At 39.9% G+C, this 23,040-nt stretch overlaps 1 protein-coding gene across 1 annotated transcript in view; it reads right to left on the bottom strand.

The window, feature by feature from the left end:
- LOC141795074 (gamma-aminobutyric acid receptor subunit pi) overlaps positions 1-15,423 on the bottom strand; it is a 110,760-nt gene extending 95,337 nt beyond the window's left edge. The window contains exon 1 of the mRNA XM_074675826.1: positions 15,162-15,423. The gene's annotated coding sequence lies outside the window, so the exon portion shown is untranslated. The remainder of the gene's footprint in view (positions 1-15,161) is intronic.
- Positions 15,424-23,040: the final 7,617 nt, after the last annotated feature.

The raw sequence follows: 23,040 nt of genomic DNA, 5'->3' as shown, positions 1-23,040 counted from the left end.
GGAGCATGTTAAAGACACAATAATGTATCAAACTGAGAAGTAACTTCAAGAGCAGAAGAACTTTTGGTGATCGATAGCTGATCAATTTAAACCCAAAGACCACTCACTACCTGCCAGCAGAGCTACCTCTTACACACACAACCTGCCCCTCCTCTCCTTGTTTCCCTCTCACTACAACTTTCCTTTTGGTTGACTTCCTCAATAACTCACTTAAAAACACCCTGAGTTTCAATTCTTCTCTAACCTATGTTCTGTTTTTACTGAAATTCAGCATAAAAGGGGCAGAGTGATGGTTTATTTTGTGGTGTAATACAACCAGCTGCTTTACTGAACAGTGTTACATTTTGAGCTACAACACAAAAGGGTTTCTACATCAATTATAGCATTTACATGAGTGGCAATGTGATAAAAGTGCTGTTCAACTCAATGTGTGTTTGTTACACTGAGGAGATGGAGGAGGAGGGGCACAATGATGACAGAGTGCATTCATTAATTAAGCCACATTGTTTTGTCTCCTGGAAAATAAAATCAATCAAGCATCTTGAAGGGCTGAAGAAAAACCTGAAATGGATGCCTGTTGGTATTCCGGTATTTAATCCTTAATGCTTGTTTCTTAGGTTTGTGATTTAAAAAGGCTAATTTAAAAAACTTCCGACCAGAGGTTTAATTTTGCTTTGGATGCAATTCAAACATCTTTTTCTTTTTCAGGTATTAAATTTGAATCCTGAACTTGGAGTATTTGCCAAGATTAGCTGCCTTTTTAAAACCAATGCCATCTAGCTGCATCTGCCTCTTATCCAAGGCTGGGTCATGGTCATTTTTTGTTTGGGGGATCTTTCAGAGGTCTCAGGCCAGAACAGCCATGTAACTTCTTTAGAAACTTCTCCACTGAGTTCTGGGTCTATCTCAGGGTAGAACAAGTCCAAAACCTCCAAATAAAGCTCCCTGAGGAGGCATCCTGATTGGGTGTCCAAGCAACCTCAACTTGCTCCTGTCAATGTGATGGAGTAGCAGCTCCTCTCAGAGCACCATTAGCAACTCTCCTTGCTCCCAGCCCAGGCTGAGCTCAGTGACTCTGTGGAGGAAATGTGCTTCAGTTTCCTGTGTATGAAACCTTACACTTTGGTCAAACCAGAGCTTACACAGACAGGTGAGGCATGAAACTAAACAGATTAAAGGCGTTGCTTTTTGATCCAACTGCCCTTTCGCCATCATGATTCAGCACCATGTTGCATTAATTCTCATGATCCTTAGTTTAAACTCACAGGGATTTGATGAAAACAGTTAAATGATCAAGTTGGAAACAGGTTGAAATCAGGTCTGGGTGACAGAATCTGAAAAGCATTAAAACCAGTGTGTATTACAGCAATATTTTCAACGGCTTGTCTGTTATGGTGCTGAAAGATGAATGGAAATTTTATCTTATCTGAAATATGTTTACTGTAGCCAAAATTCTCTTTGCCGTTATGTAATACTGCTTTCAATGGGCTGTGGTGTTAACAAGTAGGTCCGCAAACACTGAAAAGGGAACAGAATAACATCCTCTGCCAGAGTAACCAGAGAGTTTTTAGAAGTTGTTTCAGGTAAAACGATAAAATTGAGCCGTGTTTTCCACTCATTCTGTCATTCTCATGACCTTTGGTGCCCTAACTTGTGGAAATGACCCAGAGGTACTTGAAAGCTTTCTCCTGAGGCAGAGACTCACTCCCAGCCCAAAGGTAGCATTTTATTTTTCAGCAGACACTGTTAAGTTTCCCACCAGGGTTCAGCCAGACGTCTAAACAGCTCAAGTTGTTGACTTTCTTGATGTTGCCAAAGAACAACAGAGTAACACCTCCTTTAAAAATGGAACTGCTTACATAGAGTTGTTTCAAGATGAAACTTCTTGGTCTGTTTGTTTTGAAAAGAACAGCACTACAAAAACTAGGGGAGACCAGGGGTTGTTGTCACACTTTTCACACTTAAGTATTTCTTGGAATGAATACTTCATGGGGTAAGTTGTCACTATATAGGATACAATGTCACATTAGATTTTGCAACTAATAAAACAAGAACAAAATGATGGTTATTGTTCTTTTTTTTATTAAAAGTGAACATTGAAGTCAGGAAAAGTAAAATGTTTATCACTGAGCAGGTAGAAGACATTGGATAGGACCATTGATCAAGCTTAAAAACTAATCCTAACTCTTTCTCAAGGTTGTCAAAAAAGACTTGACATTCTCTTTGTTAAAGGCACAAGCTCTGGCGAGGCTAGTTGCGTCTGGTTTTCTGAGAGAGAGTGAAGGGAGCCTTTGAGAAGCCTGTAAACCAGTCCTGGCTTTTTCTTTATCAGCCCCACTTTGTGGAAATTGCAAACTTCTCAAGCTGCAACTCTGCACTAAAAACCTGCTGTGGGGATTTGTACCCAACCACTGAAGCTGGGACAGCTGTCTGTCTCTCTGATGAGTCACGGTGCTTAGTTGAGGTACAGTAGTTGACATTAAAGTCCTTTATTCTGGTTGTCTTTTAGTTGACATGTGACAGCTAACTCCACAATGACTGAAACATGTTCCCCTAAACTAAAATATTTGCTAAAGGTAGCTCTTAGGGATGAACGGTTCACAAGATCCATGGTTTGGCTTCTATCATGGTTTTATAGTCACAGTTTTTAGTTCACTCAGTTCAGTGTACATTGTTGTTTTTAACACCTGTAATTTTTTACTATATACCCAATAATCCACTATTAACAGATTATTCTTAATCAATTCTGTCATGTGTAGTCCTGAAAAACCTGAAAGAATGAGGCAGTTTTCCATTTAAAAAATCATTAAAACTGAGTGAAACATTGTTGCTTTCAACATGCCAACTCCTCAGGAAAGAAAGTCTCTATTGTCTGTCCCAGAAGTCGCTGCTGTCCAATTTGCATAATAATCTATTTTCATGTAATTGTAATGGACACTGGAGGAGAGATAAATAACGTAGGAGAGACAGAAAGCAGGTAAAACACACTTGTTCTGTTTTTTTTAATGTCAAAATATCAACTCTCCTCCTTCATCTGGGCTGGGGACCAGCAGAAGTGACCATAATGAGACACACTTTGGTGATTTCATCTGCTGTGAGTGAGGACTGTCTCTGTGTTTTGGAGGGGCTCACACACACTGCCCATTGACGCAATCAAAACACACTTCAATTTCAGACTCCAAACTCCAGAAAAGTGGTAAGAATTGTCATCTCTAAAAAATTTTTTTAAAAACTTCAGAGGGGTCTGAAAAGTCATTAAACATAGCGACAAAGTCTCTAAGTTGGAAAGATTCAGTTGCAGTTTTATCCTCCACTTTCTAACCGTTCATCAGAGTTCACCCTGATATCTAAAGTGCTCTGTGACAGAAGAATAACACAACGCCACAGGTACACCCTCTGACTCTGTCTTCTCTGCTCATCATGTTAACAACACACACGCCTCCCCACAACTGTTCCGCTGTATCCTTTGCTTTATGTTGCGCATGGGTATAATTGGATCTACATACTCGCCTCAAACTGAGATGTAAAACAAACAAAAAAGAAAAACACAAGCTGAAAGGAGCACACGTGCCCCCAACCGAGTAAGGGAAACCAAATGGTTCGGGTTTTTCTTCAAAAACTGTTCTACCCCTGGTAGCTCTAGCATTAAGTAAGCTTATAATAGAAGAATGACTGAGCCACAACAGGACTCCTTAACCTCTCCTCTTACAAGTCCACATGTATCACTGTCAGGATTTTTTTTAGCTTAAATAAGGTTTTTTTGAAATGTGTCAAGTTGATATTTTTACTTTGGGTTGGTCAACATGGTGAATTGATGCCCACCTAAGCTCACAATGTGCCATTCTCTTCTCAGACAGGACATGACACCCGATCATGTATAAGAAAAAAAAAATGGTATTGCACATTTCAGTTTCGCCCTCTGGTGAGGAAGATAATTGCAATGTCTCAACTTAGCCATGTGACAACAAGCCCTGGTCTCCCCTACTTGAGCCTCTGGGAAACTCTGTGTGACCAGTATATGAAGGGTTTGTTTAGAACTCTGTCCTCCACCTCTACAATCAGTCACGAAGCAGATAAAAATAAAGTGAAAAATATTCACTGACAAATCTTTAGTAGGACCTGGAGTCCTCCCACCTGATGATTCAAACCATCAGCTTCAGGGGATGTTTTCTGTGATAGTTCCCCTCCTGTTTTACCGCTTTGATCCCGCTTCTTCATAAGTAATCCTGTTTAGTGACTTAAGTTGTACAGTCTTCCCTGGTTTATGGTTTGCCGGCATGTTGTGCCTGTTCTGATTCCTCTTAAAGTACACATACTGAGACCTGTGAGCAGGTTTACCAGGAACACTGATTTCATTCATACCCCAAACAATATCTCAACACCTCAGCCTGGAAGCTTCAGCCCCACGTAGAAGAGCTGATTTCCCAACGGTTTTTATACATAACTTTTTATGTTGCCAAAGGAAAAACCTATCCAGCTGAATGAGATACCATGAAAAAGTTGAATAGAGATCTAGTGAAAACTGTCCCTGTGTCCCAGTCCATCTATAATTTAAGACATGAGAACATACAAGTTGAAATATGAAATGCAGGAGAAACATTATTCTTCCCCCACTCACCATATGAAAGCCCTCTTCCTCGCACTCCAACTTCAGTCCACTTTCTTTGCTTTCAGATTTCATCAGAGATTCTACATTATTAGAGAAAAACATCCACTACTTTCATGTGTTATCAAGTGTTGATGTAGATTCTTTGAGTTTGTTGCCATCATCTAACCAACATCATATAAAAGTGACTCACTCTTTTTCTGCCCAACCTCGTCTCTTTAAAGAAGCAGACTGAGGCAACCTCTCACAGACACATCGTGACTCCGAGGACCTCAACCAGGCGAGGGTCACTCCTCTCCTGTTTCATCTGCAGGCTCAGAAGCCTCCATTCAGGCTCTGAGTGACTGCTGCTTCTCATCCTCCTGGATGGTCTCCAGAGTCTGTCGTGCTGCTTTATTACTGAGATGATTCTGCAATGATGCTTAATATATACAGCAGGGGAAGAAATCTGCAGCTCTGCAAACACAGCAGAGATGGTAGTGATGGAGAGGAGGAGGAGAAGTGATGAATAGACCAGGGGTGATTTTCTTCAGAAAAAGCAAACTTAGATTAAAAGGATCGTTACAGCTTCAGCAACTGCAAACCTACTAGAGCATGACCCGTATTGGGTCTTCAGAGACCAACACCACCATCGGCTTTTGATGAAAAAAATGTATTGACTACCAATAAGCTGTAGTGGGGTGTAGTGAATTCTTGGTTGAAGAAAAGAAAAGAGTGTGTGGGCTGTGAATTGATTCTGCAATGTTCTGAATCAGTAAAAGGGAGCCAGCTTGTTGCTAACTAGAATAAATAACTTTATCCAAGAACTTATTTTCGTTTTCATCATCTGCTGTGCCGAAAAGTATTCTTGGATGTGCTGCAAACAATACTGAGAGGACTGTAGAGTCAGTGGGCACTGTGCAGGACAAACTATAGTACAAGACAGACCATTCATCTATCACTTCAGTCATAGTTTCCTACATAACACACTCTGAAGGAGAAACAGTTTTTTTTTTTGGCTCTCCTGGCACATCTGTGAGAAACTCATACTGGCCTGATATGATAAGGTCCCAGAAGTCACCACCAGCAGCTGAAGACAGTGACAAGAAAAAGCCAACCTTCTCAGTACAGTTTCATTGAAAATTATGATAGGGCTTTTTAATTCAAATTTAAAATGAAACTGAAGTCTGTGGCAAGAACTGCAATGTTTTGAAATTAAGGCAAGTGATTGCACCCGAATGATTCAAGTCATGATGAACTGAATAAAAGGTTAAAGTAAATTCAACTTCAATGCTGGAAGTATTGGACTCAAACTACACTGCACTGTAAAAACAAACCTTTGGTCAGACTAAATAAAACTGTAACATCATTGGTTTAAGTCTCATGTGCGTAGTAGTTTGATTTGTTTAAAATCATTATCTTGTATAAATCCAACTCACAACAAGCTAAGCTAAATTTTCATACTTTCAATTTAATATTCTCTGCAACCAAATTTCAAAATACTGTTTGTTTACTTTTTAAGACAATGTTTTTAGTGAAGTCATTTTTACTGTTTAGTAACAGTGACATCCAAAGCACAGACAGCCAGTCCATGCCACAAAGCACAGACAATGCGCCCATGTGATGAAGCACAGACATCCGTTCCATGCCACAAAGCACAGACAATGTGTCCATGTCATGAAGCACAGACATCCGGTCCATGCCATGTACAGAGCACAGACAGCCTATGCCTCCATGCAATCACTCAATGTTCAGCAGGGTCTCATATCCACTGTGTTCCCTCCTCATTCACAGTTACAAAATGTCATCACAACATAACTTGATGTCTAATGGTAAAATGCACTTAAGTAGTTAAAGTAATCCAACAAAACTTTTTTTTTTTTTTTGAAAACTGCTTTTTGTTCTGCAGAACAAAAAACAGTTCATTGTAAAAACACAACAATTATTGCAACTGTGAGTGAGAGGACAGCAGCATTTATGGGCTACTTTGTCTTTCAGATGAATTTTGAAGCCAGGTCTGTCCCTTGACATTTCATCTAATAGAATTGTTTACAAGAAACAAACAAATGTTCTTGTTATCACTCCAGTGCATTTTGGTGTGATTATCACACGTCAATGTGTTATCACTCCGAGATTGCACACTTTAGCTAACTTCAATTATCTCTTGAATAAAATTTCACCAATTAATTAAAGGACACTAACAAGTGATACCTGAAAACCTGGTTCAGTGGAATTTTCTTACTCTATAGAGTTACTCACGGAACTACAAAGTACACCAACTTAGTGTTCAATTAACACCATTGTGGTACACTTTGAGAGATGACTGGGTGACACTCTCGTAGTTTTAAACTTTTCACACTTTGAAAAGTGTTAATTTAACACTGTGTAAGTGTTGCAATGCATCATCAGTGCTTGTGAACATCTGGTGTGTACAGCGTTGTTACGGCCATTACCAAAATACAGCTCTTGTCAGTGGTGGGGAAAAGCAGCTTAGACACAACATCTGACTGGCAATAATACAAATGCTGATAATATGTTTCACCCACCGGTAATTCTGTTACTGGCTAGCTGGGGCAAAGAAAAGGGAAAAGTGGTTAGGATAACAGATGGATAGACTCATTTACTCTCTCCCACAGCAGCTCAAACCAGGCTAAAAATAAGTCTAATGTTGCTTCTGTGTCTACACAGCTGTTATCCCCGTCCACATCTATTTGAAGAAAAACAAAGTTTATCACTGTTAGCTAAAAGTTTACTGTAGTCTAATTCCCTGGGTCTTCATCAGGATTCTCTGGTTTTACCACATTCTGTTTGTTCTGTTAGCTTTGAAGGAACTAATGTTTGCAAGAGCTACACTGACGTCTCTTCCAAGCACATTTTCCCTTCAGAGCATCAGAAACAACTGACTTGTGTTTTTATTGGTTAAAGAAAAAAAAGATATTGCCTTCAACAATGTGATGGAATTTAACACTGCAGCTGCTGTATTCTCTGGAAAAAAAATAAAGGCTGAGCATATTTTTCAAAACGTCACACTATTCCTCCAAGAGATAATAAAAATGAGCACATCCTACGCTCACAATCTGTTGAAGCACACTGTATGTAACTTCACCTGGGGGCTTTGCTCATATTTCACATGTAATCATATGTAATCCTTGAAAAGTGGAAGCCAGAGGGAGAAGCGCCGAAGACACATCTGGACACTGTGACAGCCTGAGAATGGCCAATACCAGGAGGACTTGTGCCATCAGATGATATTACCGATGACACATGACAGTGTGCCACCGAGTCAAGGCCAGATCCCACGAGACATGAACCAGAGAGTGACATAACAGCTGCCACGATGCACCTGCACCGGAAAACCTGGCACGTCCACAGAGAGACTCCAAAAGGGGCTCCAGCCTCTGCTGACTCAATAAGTACCCTCCTGGCTCATGTTAATTGCATTAGGTTATTATTACTCTGCAAAACCTTAACACCAAGGAAATGTATTTTTCCTATTTCCTTTCAAAAATATCTCATCAGACTTAAAGCTCCTGTGGGTCATTTTAAACTTGTTACAAAACAGACTTAAAGTGGCGCTGATGTCTCTTCATAGCTCACCAAAGCAAACACAGCCATACACTCAGAGGCTGACTATGTTTGACCAGTTATAGGCACCTGCACCAGAGCAGGTGTCAACTTGATTAATCATCATCAACATTTTTGAGACTGTTCTTGTTTACATTTTCCCACCGTGAGTGATACACACAAAAAGGCAGCATGAGACTCCACATGTACAGGACAAAATCAGTGAAGAAATGAAAGCAATAGGAGGTTTCCTTTTCTCCACAGGGGGCGCCAGAATCAAGACAAACTACAAGTTTTTTTTTGTTGTTTTTTTTTACTTATCGATTTCCCGCCTGTGCTGTTTTGGAATACTCACTGGACACTTAACTAATGTTTGACATACTGGTAATAGGAAAGAGAAGCAGAAGAAATAAGATTCTTCAACAAGAATAATGTATTTCCAATATATTTCCTCTGCATTATCAGTCATCATCCAGTGGAGGTGTGTGACAGGTGAATCAGCAGAGAGAGTACCGTCTGTCTGAATGTTCTAGTTCTCTTACAAATGCAGTCATTTGATGGGCGTGAGTCATTTTGCAGTGCTTTGAAGCTTCCTGTCACCAGTCAGCAGGTCTGGTCTGATAGATAACATATAGGAAACAGGTGACATTGCTGTTTCTTTTCTGCTGTCTGAAATGAACATAAACATTTCATATTTGTCAATGTTAGAAGCTTAAGGACTTGAGAATGTGCTGACTTGTGCCTCAGAAAAACTTGTGGTGTAATGGCTGTGACTGAGAGCAGAGCAGTGACACCCACAGCTGTAAGCAAACCAAATCCATAACCCTCCTCCTGTTTTCAGTCTTTGGTGCCAAATCATTGAGTGGATATAGATTCAGTACAACATTGATCAATAAACTCTGATATCAATTAACTAATATTTACAGATGGCAGAAACACCCATGTCATTATAGAACCATCTAATAGTTTCAATATAAAATTGCATCCTTTATTTAGTTCTTTATGTAAAACTATATCTAAACAGATGTTCTGTTCAATTATTCCTCAGTGAACATAAAAATAACTAAATTTAAACACCAATGTGTGGTATTTTACCCCCTATGGTACGCATAGTGATGCCAGTCAGAAAAAAAGGTCGTGTTTTTTTGTCTCAAAATAAATCAAACATGATCTAAAGAATTTTTTTTTTTTTAAGAAAAAAAAGTATATTGATATTTTTTTGGTTTGTTGCCTTAAGGCAACAGTGTACTATGACAGTAATGACCGTAAGTAATGAAAAAAAAAAAGAGTTGTTTTTTTATATTTCAAAATTATTTTAAAACAACACATGGATAAAACGTGATGGCCTCAAGAGTTTACAATGCATGCCATTAAAAAAAAAAAAAACAACTCTTAAAAGCTCTTTTTATAAGAATTTGTGTCCAAACATTGTCTGCAGGCATCACTGTACCATTGAGGAACACTCCCTTGGAATCAATGGATCAAGGTGTCTAAAAATATTTCATCTAACTTTACATCAGCTATTTAACAAGAGACTTGACTTCAGTGGCTTTTAGGAGACAGACTTCTCAAAGTGGGGAAAGTGAGTGGAGAATATAAGCATGTGCTCTGTAAAGGCTCACAAAGTTCACTCTGGTAGACCAGAGCCTACAGTTATCGTCTCAACTTCACTAAAACTAACATCAAATTTATCTAGGTGAAAACTGGAAGTAAAAAAAATTAATGACCTGTTTGTTTGATTTTTGTTACTTGTTAGTAAACACAAGATTCAAACTCCTCCTCCTTGGCTCAGTCCCAGCTACACGGCACACCCACTGTCTTTGACTCAAACCACCTGTAGCATTGCGTGTCTTTGCAGGAGAGATTCGAGAGCCGTGCACCTGACTTAGCATGTTAGCACAAGCTAATCACAGGTGTTTGACACAGACCTGCTCAGCAGAAAGCCAACTTGTGTGGCTCTTCTCTCGACTCAAACATCAACATACAGTCTGAGGAGGGGGTTGAGGCAGACACAGACACACATGTACAGAGGTATGTAGGAGACTATTGAGCAGGATTATTCCTCTGACTCCACCTTTCAGTGTTCACATATGGACTCAGAGAGATCACACACAATATGAATGTACACATCTTCTTCTGCGCCAGTTTCAAAACTAAATCCCAAAATGTGTCTAAATATCACCATTGAAAGTTGTAGCCACTGACTTAAAGATACATAGACTGTACAAAAATAGATGAAGTCTCCATGCTGTCCCCCATTTGTTTGAACACTATCATTAATGGAGATCATTTTTAAAATATTGAATATTATCAATAAATTAATACATTATTGATAAGTGAATGTAGTGAAAATGTGTTGACTTTGTGTTTTCCACAAAGAAAAACAAATTCTGAATGTGGAAACTGTCATTATGATCCATGGTAAGACAACATCAGTGGACAGAAAAGTATTCAGTTGGTTTCAAAGGTGTCTCTACAGGTTGTGTTGGTCTAAATCGTACTTTTAAACTCAGCTCTAGAATATCAAGGAGCATAAAAATAGAAGAGCATTCACGTGGGGTCACTGGGTCTGCACCTGCCTCAAGAAACGTGAGTAAACTGACCAAGATGAATCACCAGCCGCCCATTCTAGTGCCACACAGAAAAGCTCCCATTGAGTTTTCCAGACCACAGAAAGCACTCAATAAGCAGGTAAAAGAAGCAAACAGAAAATCAATATGGACTTAGAAGATTGAAAACAGAAAACACGCTGCCACATGTCCGAGAAAGCACTGACACTCTGATATCTCAATCTGTGAGCAGAAAAAACAAGCCCCAGCTCTGGAGTTCTGATGATAACAGAGAGCCTTTCCATTATCTCTACACTTATGTAAATGTCTGCTTTTCTGTGCCCGCCTGTGTCGGCTGGTCTGCCCGCACTGTGAGGACTCAATCTGAAAGGCAGCTGGCAGTTTGTAAAAAAATAAAAAACAACAGACTCCGCACCAATTACCTCCCAGTCTATGCTTTTTCTGCTGATTACAGGCAGTATCATGTGATAAATTTAGTTTGAGGGAGCGAGAGGAGGACTCATCATAAGGCTTCACGGAGCATTAGCGTGATTTTAATTAGTTTTTATCAGAGAAGAATCGCAGCATTGCTGGGAGCATGTGTCTGTTGACTTGATAGCTTATCTCTAGCAGAGCTGCTGGAGGAGGGACTTGCAAAAGTAGACATCAAGGTTGATAAGAAGTACAGTTGTTCTGATACGGATACAAGTGTTGGGAATGCTTCTGTTCAGCTGAAAATACAAGATCTGTTTGCAGCAAGTATTAAACTCTTGTTTTGATCCACTGCTGTTATTTATTAGACCAGAAAGAAACAGATTGTTTCACCAGGAATCATTTCTGTGCAGCTTTGGAACAGCAGCTCGCTTCTTGTAATGTCACGATGGATACACCACAGCTGCTCGTGTGTAATGCGGTGTTAAAAATGAAATTTTATGTAAATTATCATGTGGCCACAACAAACACAAATAGTTACTGAGTAAAAAAAAAAACTGCAGGTGCCACTGATGAGGGAAAGATCTTTGTCAAGCTGTCACATCAGTACAGTTTGTGTTCCAGCCTCATGACGTAAGAGGAAATTAATACCAGTGGCCTTGCTTTGAGACATTTTTGACCTTAAATTCATGATTTTTTTTGTTGTTGTTTGTTGTTGTTGTTGTTAAGTTTCCATAAGAGTAACATAAATTCAACACAAAAAGGAAGGTAATTTGTGTTTGGTAGATTATTTCTTCATTATAACGATGCTTGACAATAAATCGTACACTGTTAGAAAGCCTCTTTATTTCTCTTTTAAATGGTGCCAAATTTGTAATAAATATTTATTTGTGGGAAGAGCATTGGAGATCAGTATGTGCACTGCACCCAAGACAAAGTTTGCCAAATCTTCTCTGTCAATGCTAAACACCTCATTCTACCATTGGTTCCTGTTTTGTGGATTGAATGATCGAGGTCTTAAGAAACAAGACATGATGGCAATTGAACAATTTGTTCATTTAGTAAACAGGAGCCTCAGTAGCATGTGGACGAGCCACACACAGCTACAACAGTCTGATCTGAATTGTTTTGGCAGAGAGCTGTCGACTCTATTGTCCTGTGAATCGTGACTGCAAATCTGTAGAAGACAGTTCCTAAGAGCTGACAGGTTGAGGAAACTGTCTTCTTCAGGTATCGTCTTCTTAAGGCCCATTTATGCTCAACGTTTAATATGGATCCAGGTACGGACTGAGCCTTCTGTGCTTATTTAACCAATGTTAGCAACGTATTTAACGGTCTCACAGACCCCCCCTCACACAACGCTGCCTCTGCTTTTGTGTTTTATGCAAGAGGTACATTAGCAATGCCTTCTCCACAGTCGCCATGCTTATTTTTGAGTTTGTTTTTGTTTTTATCATAAACTTTTGACACTGGGCTGCCCCCCTCCTCCCATGAATGTATTGATTAACAGCAACACCAACGTAAAGGACAGTATGTGAGCATTAATGGTAACATTTTCTGGAAAGGAAGTTCACATTTCCCTCCTGAAGGGAGTATAAATGAGCCTTTAGGACCCATGTCCCTGAGCTCCCCAGTTAAATAGAACTTGGTTTTCACTCTGGAGATGGTACAAGAACTCCCTTCAAATCACGCTGCATAGACTGTATAAAACATGGACATAATCTCGCTGACATCACCCTTCTGTTTCTGAAACGGAAAATGAAGCACATGGGCTATAGCGGCCATATTGGTAGTGGCAAGGACTTAGCCTGCAGCTAAAGGGCGCCTGTCAGTCACGTAACCCTCAGCTACGCCTCTTATTGGAGGAACTCACCATCTTAATATTCTCTGAACGGCCGAGTTAGAATAAAATTCGCCCCCCGTACAGTGGGTGCCAGTAATAAAAACCTGACAGGAGATTTTTTGAACCAGGCTGTAAATAGGTTTCTTTCTATTTCTGCTTTGAAAATGCCTTTTTTTTTTTTTTTTTGGCTTGGTGTGTATGTGACCAGAGCCAGCGTCAAGCGAACACTCCAGAAACAGCAGATTTTAGCACTTCAGCATTGTCTCATATTCTTGGACTGGAGGTTGCCGTTTGGCTGCAACTTGGTCTGCAGAACATCAGCCTGAAGTTGCCTGGGCCCAGGTCAGGTCAAACATGGCATGCTGGTTCCTGAAGCAGACCATTGTAGCAGGGGGTCAGTCAGGGGTCAATCATCCAATCCACCAAACAAATGGCAGAATAAGCTGTTTAGTATTTGCAAAGAATATGGGCACAACCAAAATACTGAATTCTGTCATTCCACAAATGCCTGTACCTTCCAAATGTTGCACCATTTAGAAGAGAAAGAAAAAGGCTTTCAGCACTGTAAGATTTATTGCCAAGAGGCTTTGTTACAACACTGAAATAATCTTACAAAGACAAATCTCCTTTCTTGTTGGCTTTAGTTATATATTTGAATGAATGTAGCTGTGTCTCTTGTCTGAATCATATGTGTATTAAAAGAATGATTTGCTGTACTGCTGTGAAAACAAAAAGTGATTTCATAACCATACCCTTGCCAATTTAACCAGTGAGATTGTAGGGAAGCAGATCTCATCAAAGAGGGATACTGTTCACAGAGTTATTGTCACCAGTCAGAGAAACAAATAGGTGGAAGAGTGCCATCCCGTCCCACAACGGCTAATTTACTATTAAAAACGTAGCACTGGCTGACTTTCACTCTCAGATTAATCACTGCTTTTACATTGGGCTGCGTGTTACAAGTAAAAATGATGTTAACAAAAAAAAGTGATTCCACAATTGACCGCTGGGTACTTTTTGATCCCTCACTTTTTGGAAATGCATGGATTCAATAACCCTTTATAGGGTGTGATGTTTAAACAGGAACTGAATTACACAGGTATTGTGTAAAATTAGACAACATTCAGATTAGACTCGTGTCAAAAACAAAGATTTTAAGAAAAGCTTTCTTTGTCAATATTTGTTTTTGTTTCAGTGCAGTATAACTGTAATATTTAATGATTTAGGAAAATCTGTAGCAATCATTCTCATATATCTGTTGTATTTTTTATCGTTCAGAAAGAGTTTAGCCTGAGCCAAGCATTAAGATGTCAACTGTATCACACCCATGCAGGCAATAGCTGATGTTTTGTTCTTCTCCAAATACAAATCTCAGAGAATTCCAATATAAAGAGTGAGCTGTAAAGGGTCATCTCTGACATGAACTCTGCTTATAAATGTCTCCATCCTGTATTGGTAAATGCTGATAAACTCTCCATTTGTGTCATATAAAAGCACCCAGCTCTCACCTCACTATCTATCAAAACCATCCCCGACCTTCACCTCGGGTCATTTTGACACCTTTGATGCCTAAAATCCCCCCTGTGTCCAATTAAGGTGTTATTTTAAGATTAGATCGCTATTAGAATGCTTGATTGTTGCTCCTTTCATAGTCTGAGCACTACCTTCAAAAGAAAATGACTCTGCGCGAAGAAAAGCAATCGATGGTTAAGTGAAGCAGAAACTTGTTAACCCTCGAACCTTCCTTGACATGCAGAAAGAGCATCTTTTACGCACCGGTGCACCAGCAGCTTGCGCAGGCAGATTGAATTGGAAGCAGCAGAATTTGGGAGGGAGACGCACAAACGCGCACGCACTGAGACGCACGCGTATGCACACATGCATAGCCTACATATGGCTGTTAAATAACACCGAGTAAAATCGTTGACTACGCATGAGAATTTAAAGGATTTTCGATTTATTTCAATTAGATGAGACGGTTAATGGTCCACTTCAAAGTTTAAATCGTCCTCAGAGTTTTTCCACCCACCGTGCATCAGACGGCACGCTCTCTTCAAATGCGCGCTTGTGAAGAGAACGCGCGGCAGAAAAAGACAACAAACATCTCCAAAACACGAAGTGCAGCATATACGGTTCTCGTTTCCCACGTGAAACAGTCAGGATTTTGAAGCAAAGAACACAACTTTACCTGCAGATCGTCGCGTGCATGTCACACATGTCCGCGCAATTTGGAAATAAGAGTCCGTAGCGTCAAGCGTTGTCCGTCAGATCGGTGCGTTGTTGTAAGCGTGACTTCCACCCAGTTAAACCAGCACCTGCTGATCCGCACGCACATATGCCCGCACAAACAACTGGTTGTGCTCTGTCAGCGGATTCCCATTAACCACTGTGGGCTGGCCGCGCTGCTGCGCAATGACGCACGCCATGGACTCGCAGCTGATTTGGAATCTCCAAAGCTGCCCAAGATCAATGCCCAAAATATCTGTCATGATGCTCTTCTCTGCGTTAACCCACCATTACTGTATGAGGGGGAATGTGATGCTTCATCCAGCAACTGACACCATGGAGGAGTATTTTCATCAGTCTCTTCACATGAGATACTTTCCTCAAGTGGCGTTTGGAGAACACTAGTGTCAAACCCTCTGCAGGGATTCAAATGTTTTAAAACTGAGTGGAGAAATAGAGGCTATATTGACACACAGCATGTTCACCTAGCTATTATTCCATCTCTATTTTGGCACTTGGAAGAAATCAAGTGACAATAATCCTGTCAGTGCATATTTAACGCTTCGCAGCAGCACTTGCAGCTATTAGACTTTCTAATCAGCTTCATGGGGAGGAAAATGTATTGCTCTGAATTTAAGGAGAGGAGGCTCAAGATGATTCTCCTCTGATGGATGGAGCTCGACACCCTTTCCCACAGGCCTTGCCTCTGCCTCTGCCTGTGTGGGTGGACTGGAAAGTGTTCACCTCAGGGGAAGTGAGGGGCGGCCAGTCAGGCAGCAGCTGATCCGAACTCAGCTCACATATGTGCCATAACTGTAAGAGCTCAATATGTGCTCAGTAGAGCAGGAGGTAGTGAGTACAAAGAGACCACCATTCACATCTACTCTGCTGGCAAAGCGCTCCAGGTAAAGCAGAAAGCAAGACGGTGATTCTAGCATGCCTGGATTAGCTTCACCTCCAGGGAGGATGCTCCCAAGCTGACCTTGTTTTGATGATCAGAACCTTGAGAACATAAAAATAAAGATAAAAAATATTCACATGTGTAGAATAATTATGAGATCTAAATGCAAATAAGACCATCAACAACAGAAGTGATTAGTTCCTTAGGGGGACAGGTCTCATGACTGACAGCACACTAAAGAAACAGCAATCTTCAAATTTTCCAGAGCATATATCCTCATAAAGTGGTCTAGGTGGCTTGTTAAGCCTTTGACGGAGGCTCTGCAACCTTTCTGATCCCACTGATCCTCATATGTTTAAGTTTTATGAGGTTTTACAAAAGCTCAAGCGGGAAACCAGGGATGTGTCCAGAGAGTCGAGAGTTGGGTGGCACTGCCCACCCCTGTAAAATCTGCTCGGCCACCCCTGGTGCCAGTCTTGAATCTTTAAGCTATGATTGCCTGTTTGCCTTTTTCAGAGGCAGGTTCATGTAAAAATAGACTATTTTTGAGGTGTTGACAGGTTGGCAGTTGTCTGAATAGAAAGGACAGAGAAGGTAATTGCTGTTCATATGTTTGTCTGTGCCCACACATCTGGCCGCCCCTGCTTATGTCAGTGCCCCCAGGCCACTCCATCAGGGAACTCAAACATTTTGCCTTTTTTTTACCCAATTTATTCCCAAGAAGCTGTTCTTGGCATCGTAAGTGTCCTGCATTTCTATAAGTGAAGTAATAGCATTGTTTGCCCCACACCTCCATATCCACTCATATATTCCTGAACCTCTTCTAGCCTGTCATTGCAGTTTCTTTTTCTGTGTTGTCTTTCTGTCTCTGCTGATTTATGTAAGCCCTCAACTTCATCAGTTTATTTATGTCTGTCTGGAAGTTATTTTTAAACCTGTTTGAGATATCTCTCCTGAGCTCTTGTATTTCTGCAGTTCTTTCTTTCAATACGTCTGTTTTGGCAGTCAGTGTTACTGTCTCTGCTTGGTAGAAATGTCTCCTTCCTCGCCTGTTTTTTTATTTTACATTGAGTCATTTTCACCTTCAAGATCTTCCTTGTGGCTTCAAAAAACTCCTTTCCTTCCTCGTTTTATCCACCAGGTGGTTTAGTTTGATTCAAGTTGTGTGACTTGTTGAGTGTCTGGGATACACTGGCATGTGCTGGCTGTCTCTTTCGTAGTTGTTGTTGTTTATGACCCTATCATAGAGTTAGATCTAACCTTCAACAATGCAGAGCATATTCCTAAAATATAATAGCATTAGTTATTTTATTTTATTTTATTTTATTTATCCAAAGGAATATAAAATCAGTCTATTTTTTAAGAAAGAAGGGGGGAAAAAAGGAAACTGAGTGTGACGGTCAGAAGAGGTGACATTTCTGACACCTCTGTCACACTTGGACATTTTTTTATTATCCTTGCCAGAGGGTGCTAAAAAAATCTAAAGGCCAGCATGTCCTGACCTGGCAGCCCATAATGTGCAAAACTGACATGTTAAGTTTGGCCCGGCACTTTGGTTACATGTCGTGTTCTCTGTCGGACAGAACTTTCTGCCTCTCCTTTCAGTTCGTGTAAAAGTTAAAAGATGGAAGAGGATAAAACTCTGAGTTGGCCTCAGACATGCAGAGGGAGAATAATGTTATGAAAGGATTAAACATGGTAACCAGAAATTTATCAACAGCTCAAACTGCTCTATGAGAATCATGAAGACTGTTTTGGAGAGTTTTTTTTAAGGTCCTTGTAGTTTTTTTTTTTTTTTTTAGAATTGAGCCATTTAGCACTTATAACTATTCTGTGTGTTCTCCTCTTCTGAGCTAGTCTGACTTGTTCCTAATCATTCCCTCATGATCACACTGCAGAAACTTAAATCTTAGTCTGGCAACGCTTGGACCACTTTTTGGTCTCAACCAACCTGGAGACCTGTAACAAAAGGACAGTTCAAACTGACTTTCAACATCTCAGCCTGGACACACTCACTTGGCAGATCCAAGACCAACAGCTTACACCTGATGTTTGTAGTAGCAGATCCATAAACATGAGACCTCCACCATGATCAAACCTGACTTCAGCAGATAAACACAGAGTATGATCATTAGTGCGATGGTGGTTATGTTTGTTGCCACTTATGCGTGAGCTGTAAAAGTATGTAAGATTCAGCTGATGCTGCTTCCCAGTCTGCTGAAGATGATACATTTTTAAAGTTCCACACTGAGGCAACTTAGATATGGTCTGTGGCAGTAGTATTGTCATATTGACACCACCTTAAATCAATCTTTTGCTATTGCAAGCCCCCTGAATTGGCACATGTGATATTTGTCTGACTTGTAGTCTTATTTTTATTTTATTTTTTATATTTTTAAGTGTGGGTGATGAGGTTCCTTTAACATTTAAATATCAAACTGGGGGATCCTACTGATGTATACATAGTTTATTGACTTTAAAACAGCACACGCCATAATAACAAGAAAAAAAAAAAAACTAAAGGAAGGAGTGGTAACCCTGTAATAGTTCGGCATGATTTACTGCTAAAAAATAATGACTATTTCTCTCACACTGCTCTTTTAAAAACTCTATTTCAGCCGCTGCCTAAAACACTCTGTCTTTTGAAGGCTCCCCCTAATTTCCGATCGGTCGGTTTAAAAAACAGATTCAGGAATTTTTAAAACATATGACTACGGAGCAGTTTGAAAGCTTGCACACATTTACTATTAACATCCAGCTTTGTTACTTCATATCCATGTTTAAAATATAGGATAGCATAAAAGCATGTCTGTAAAGGTCATAATTCTTTGTTTACTCTGCCTGTAATGGTTTGAAGGAAAAAGAAGGTAGTTACAGGCCTGAAGCCAAGGTTATATAATCTGCATGAGAGAGGAACTTCAGTAATTTTTTGAGGTAATACTCTTGCAATTTTTTTAATTAATTAATTAATTTGTTTATTTATTTTTTTATTTTAAAGGTCAAAAGTTTCCTATTCAGCAAACATGTCATAGTAAGATGGAGAAATAAAACTCTCTATATTTTGGACATATAATAATAATAATAATAATAATAATAATAATAATAATAATAATAATAATAATAATAATAATAATAACAATAATAATAATAATAATAACAATAATAATAATAATAATGATAAAAAAACATAATCTTTTGCATTGCATTTGTTCTGTCCTACTGTATTGTTCCCCATTGCCACCTTCCAGTCCTTGACTCCTTGTCACATGTGTCAGGTTTGATATTTTCAAATATCCTTGAAACTCAAACATGGGACTCATCCCCGTGCAATTCTTTATACATGGGTTAGGACAGGTGAGAAGATGAGGCCGCTTTCATGAAGGCCGTGCAGCTGCCACCTCCTCCTCCTTCTACACCATCAGGCCCACTTGTGATAAATCTCCCCCTCCCATTATTTCTGTCTCTGTCACATTTGAATCCTGCTGGGGAATTTCTCCTCGTCCACCTGAGCCCTCATTCATCTGCTGCTACGTTAGCAGATCCATTCCACCCAGGGTTGCACGGCCATGTGAATGTTTTATGCATGATTTATGTAGAGGCTGTGTGTTTTCAGAGTTCCATCGCTTAGACTTGAGTCACCAGAGTCAAGATGCACCCTGAAACCAAAGGGCTCATGCCAGTGATCACTCAAGCTCTTGAGGGGGTTGAGATCCATTATTTATGCGTAGATATCAATATTTCCTCAAGTGTTCCAGAGAAGTTTGTCTCAGCGAGTAATCCAGATGCCACTAAAGCATCTCAGAGTGTCTCTCTCTTGTTCAACAATGTAACATTTGACCACAGAGGCAGTAGAGCATGCTGGGATATTGGCATGGCTATGCATTATGCAACATCTCTACCACTACAATCCTTTAAACAATTCATCTATTTAAATAAAAAAAGGGTCCAATCAGTTGAAAGGTGACCCTGCCCTCTCCATCTGGGTGATGGATTTCAAAGCAAAGCCTTGAAAATCACTTATCCACTGAGCAGGCGTGTGATTGGCTTTACAGGGCTGCTGTCATCAGAGGAACCAACTGGCCTTGAGGTAGAGGTCAAGGTTTAGTAAAGCTATAAGACAACAAGTAATGTACCATAAAAGCATCACTTTTTATTCAGAGACTGAAATAATAAACAGGTGCATCCATCTCAGCGGATCTGTATAATTTATTTAAATGAAAATTTTGAAGCCTTTTTTTTTTGTTGTTGTCTTTTACATTTTTTGTTTATGAACGATCAATTGCATGTGACATCACAATGTCCACCCATAGCTGGACGAGGAAAAGGACAGGTTACTGACTGGATTTCAGTGCTGAATGATTGACTCATGTCCATAAATTCCCAACAGTAAAGTGTAATCTACATATTTCAGCCTGATAATTTTGTGTTGTGCAATAGAGTGTACTAATGAGCATGGCAAGGAAATGCCAGTATAACCTTCTATCATATGCTAAATAAATAAATGGAGAGACAGAGGAAATGTATCACAGGCCTACAAGAGAAGAATCGGCTGTACTAGCTTATGTTGAGTAGTTTGTGTAATTCTGTGGCATTAATTATTTTCTGTCTCAAATAACAAATCTTTTAACTGTAATGGATGCTTGTGGAAATTAGAAATGCAAAATTTTCACAAAGCTGTGCAAATTACCCAGTAATAGACTTGCATAATTTGTCCAGAGTATAACATTCTTCTCGCCCAATGACAGATGGGATAAGATCTTGCTCCCTCAGTGATCTCAAATGGGAAAGGCAATACAAATGGGTGGATGGATCAATGGGTGGATGGAGGGACCTTAAATAGCTACGATACCACCAAAAATTAAACAAAACTGCCTGGTATCCTTAAGAAGTAAGGATTGGAGTGCAGAGACAGTCTGGGTTTTCAAAAGCAGAGACTTTTAATCCACGAAAACAAGTTGGGTACACAGGTGATCGGTTCGCTCAGGAAAAGGTAACAAATTCAAAACTCAGGAATGAGGACAGGCAGACGACGGTCAGAACATGAGGAGCCAGTCAAACTAAAGGCCGGATGTATCAACCAAGTAAATAGAAATAACCTGGCAGAGAAGTGAGGGAAGACCTGGATATAAGAAGGAAAGGGACAGTCAGGATAACAAGAGTCAGGTTTCTTAGTTATATGACTTAATAAAGGTGTTAAAAACAGTAACATAAAATATGAAAAGCACAAATGGCATTTTTTTAATTCCATTTTTCAGGAAATGCTTTTATTTTGAAGGTCCAGAAAGTAGTACTAATGAAGGTAACTTGATGTTGTAACAAGAGGCATCTGTATAGAACTCAGTGTTTTACTCCTTTACTTTCTGTAAATAACACAATACGAACAGTAAAAAGTTCAGATTAGAAAAACATCCATCGGACATCCATGTTGACGCTTCACTTCACGACATAGACAAAGACAGCTAAGATTAACGAACTTAAGTTAGACTCAATCAGAAATCAGTCTAAATATATGAAGTCTTTGCTGAAGTGCTAAAATCCACGGTCCACCAAGTGTCAACTAAAGGTTGGCTGCAGAAAGACTACAAACCCCATTGACCCCAATTTAAAAAAAAATAAAAAAAAAAACATATTTACAGCCTTGATAAAAAAAATAAATAAATAAATCTGGGTCTGATAAGCTTTTTTCTCTACGGGCACATATTGTACGGGTGTGGGGGGAGGGGGTATACTTTTTTCCAATTAGAGGTGCAGCTCACATGACTGACAGGTCTGGCACCCTTCAACTGTTAGCGAGAAAGCTCAAGGCCCACCTCTTGAGTCAGCAATTCCAGCATGGCCTCCACCGACGAAAAACTCCACTGTTCTGTATTAGAAACAGATGGGTGATGTCACAGAGACTACATCCATATATTACACAGCCTATGTTTGGGACACGTAAAACCATTGGGAAAACAGGAAATGGAATAAAGAAGACAACCAAAACACTGACATAAAATCACTGCGGTGAATTTAGACAAAGACCATTCAGAATGACAACAGAGGGCGGCTAAACTTCTTAGGGAGATGAAAAACACTGGACTAAAGAAACATACAACTGCAAAAATAGACATCTACAAAAGGTGATACATTTAGCTTCATATTTCACAAGCTTTGAAACTTGCATGCTGCTGGTATTTTAGGCTTGAATTACAATTAAACTCCCAAAAAGTCTCCAATCCACTTCACACACAGCCTATTAAGGGGTGCTGCAATATTGATTATCTTTAATGGTGCGAGAAGATGAAGCCGTCAGTCACGCTCACTGGACTTATTGGCAGGTTGGAGCCCCTAACTGGCAGACAGGGAGTAAAACCACTTCATTAAACTTTAAATATGTCCAAATCATTATGGCTGGAATGCTTAGCTTGTACCATGGAAACCAGACCAAAAATATCCACCGCTACATTGCTTTTAAATAAAAATACAAGCATCAAGACACAGGCTTCGTAGACGCTGTCTGAGAAATCGTCCTTAATATTTCATCCTTTTAAAGCGTTTCATCTTTATTACGTATCCCTTCCCGGAAGACTTGGAAACCTTGTGCCATCAAATCAGCATGAAGTCTGGCTTCACAGGAGAAGTGACTGAGCACCCTCATTAGACAGATGCCGAGCCAGAGGGGACTGTGGTATCTGGGGTAAACTGTTAGTGGCGTCCCTCCTTTTCCTCACACAAACAGATGTCACATGAAGCTACACTGACTTGTCTTTCTACCCCAGTTTTTTTTTTTTTTCTGGTGTCTCCGAAGTAAGTTGTTTTGTGTCGAGAGCTGTTTGAAAACCTGGCGTCAAATAACCGCTCCGTACACGAGGGAATGAGGTGTCTCAAAACAGTCGCGCTTGGTTGATGAATAAATCAAATGGCACATGTTGCAATGGCCTGTCATTAGCTGAGAAGGTAA

Source organism: Halichoeres trimaculatus, unplaced genomic scaffold (assembly GCF_033239565.1).
Source record: "Halichoeres trimaculatus isolate MK-OKI-2021-1 unplaced genomic scaffold, fHalTri1.1 fHalTri1_scaffold_8, whole genome shotgun sequence".
Taxonomy (NCBI): domain Eukaryota; kingdom Metazoa; phylum Chordata; class Actinopteri; order Labriformes; family Labridae; genus Halichoeres; species Halichoeres trimaculatus.
This window is presented reverse-complemented; position numbering and strand designations above follow the sequence as displayed.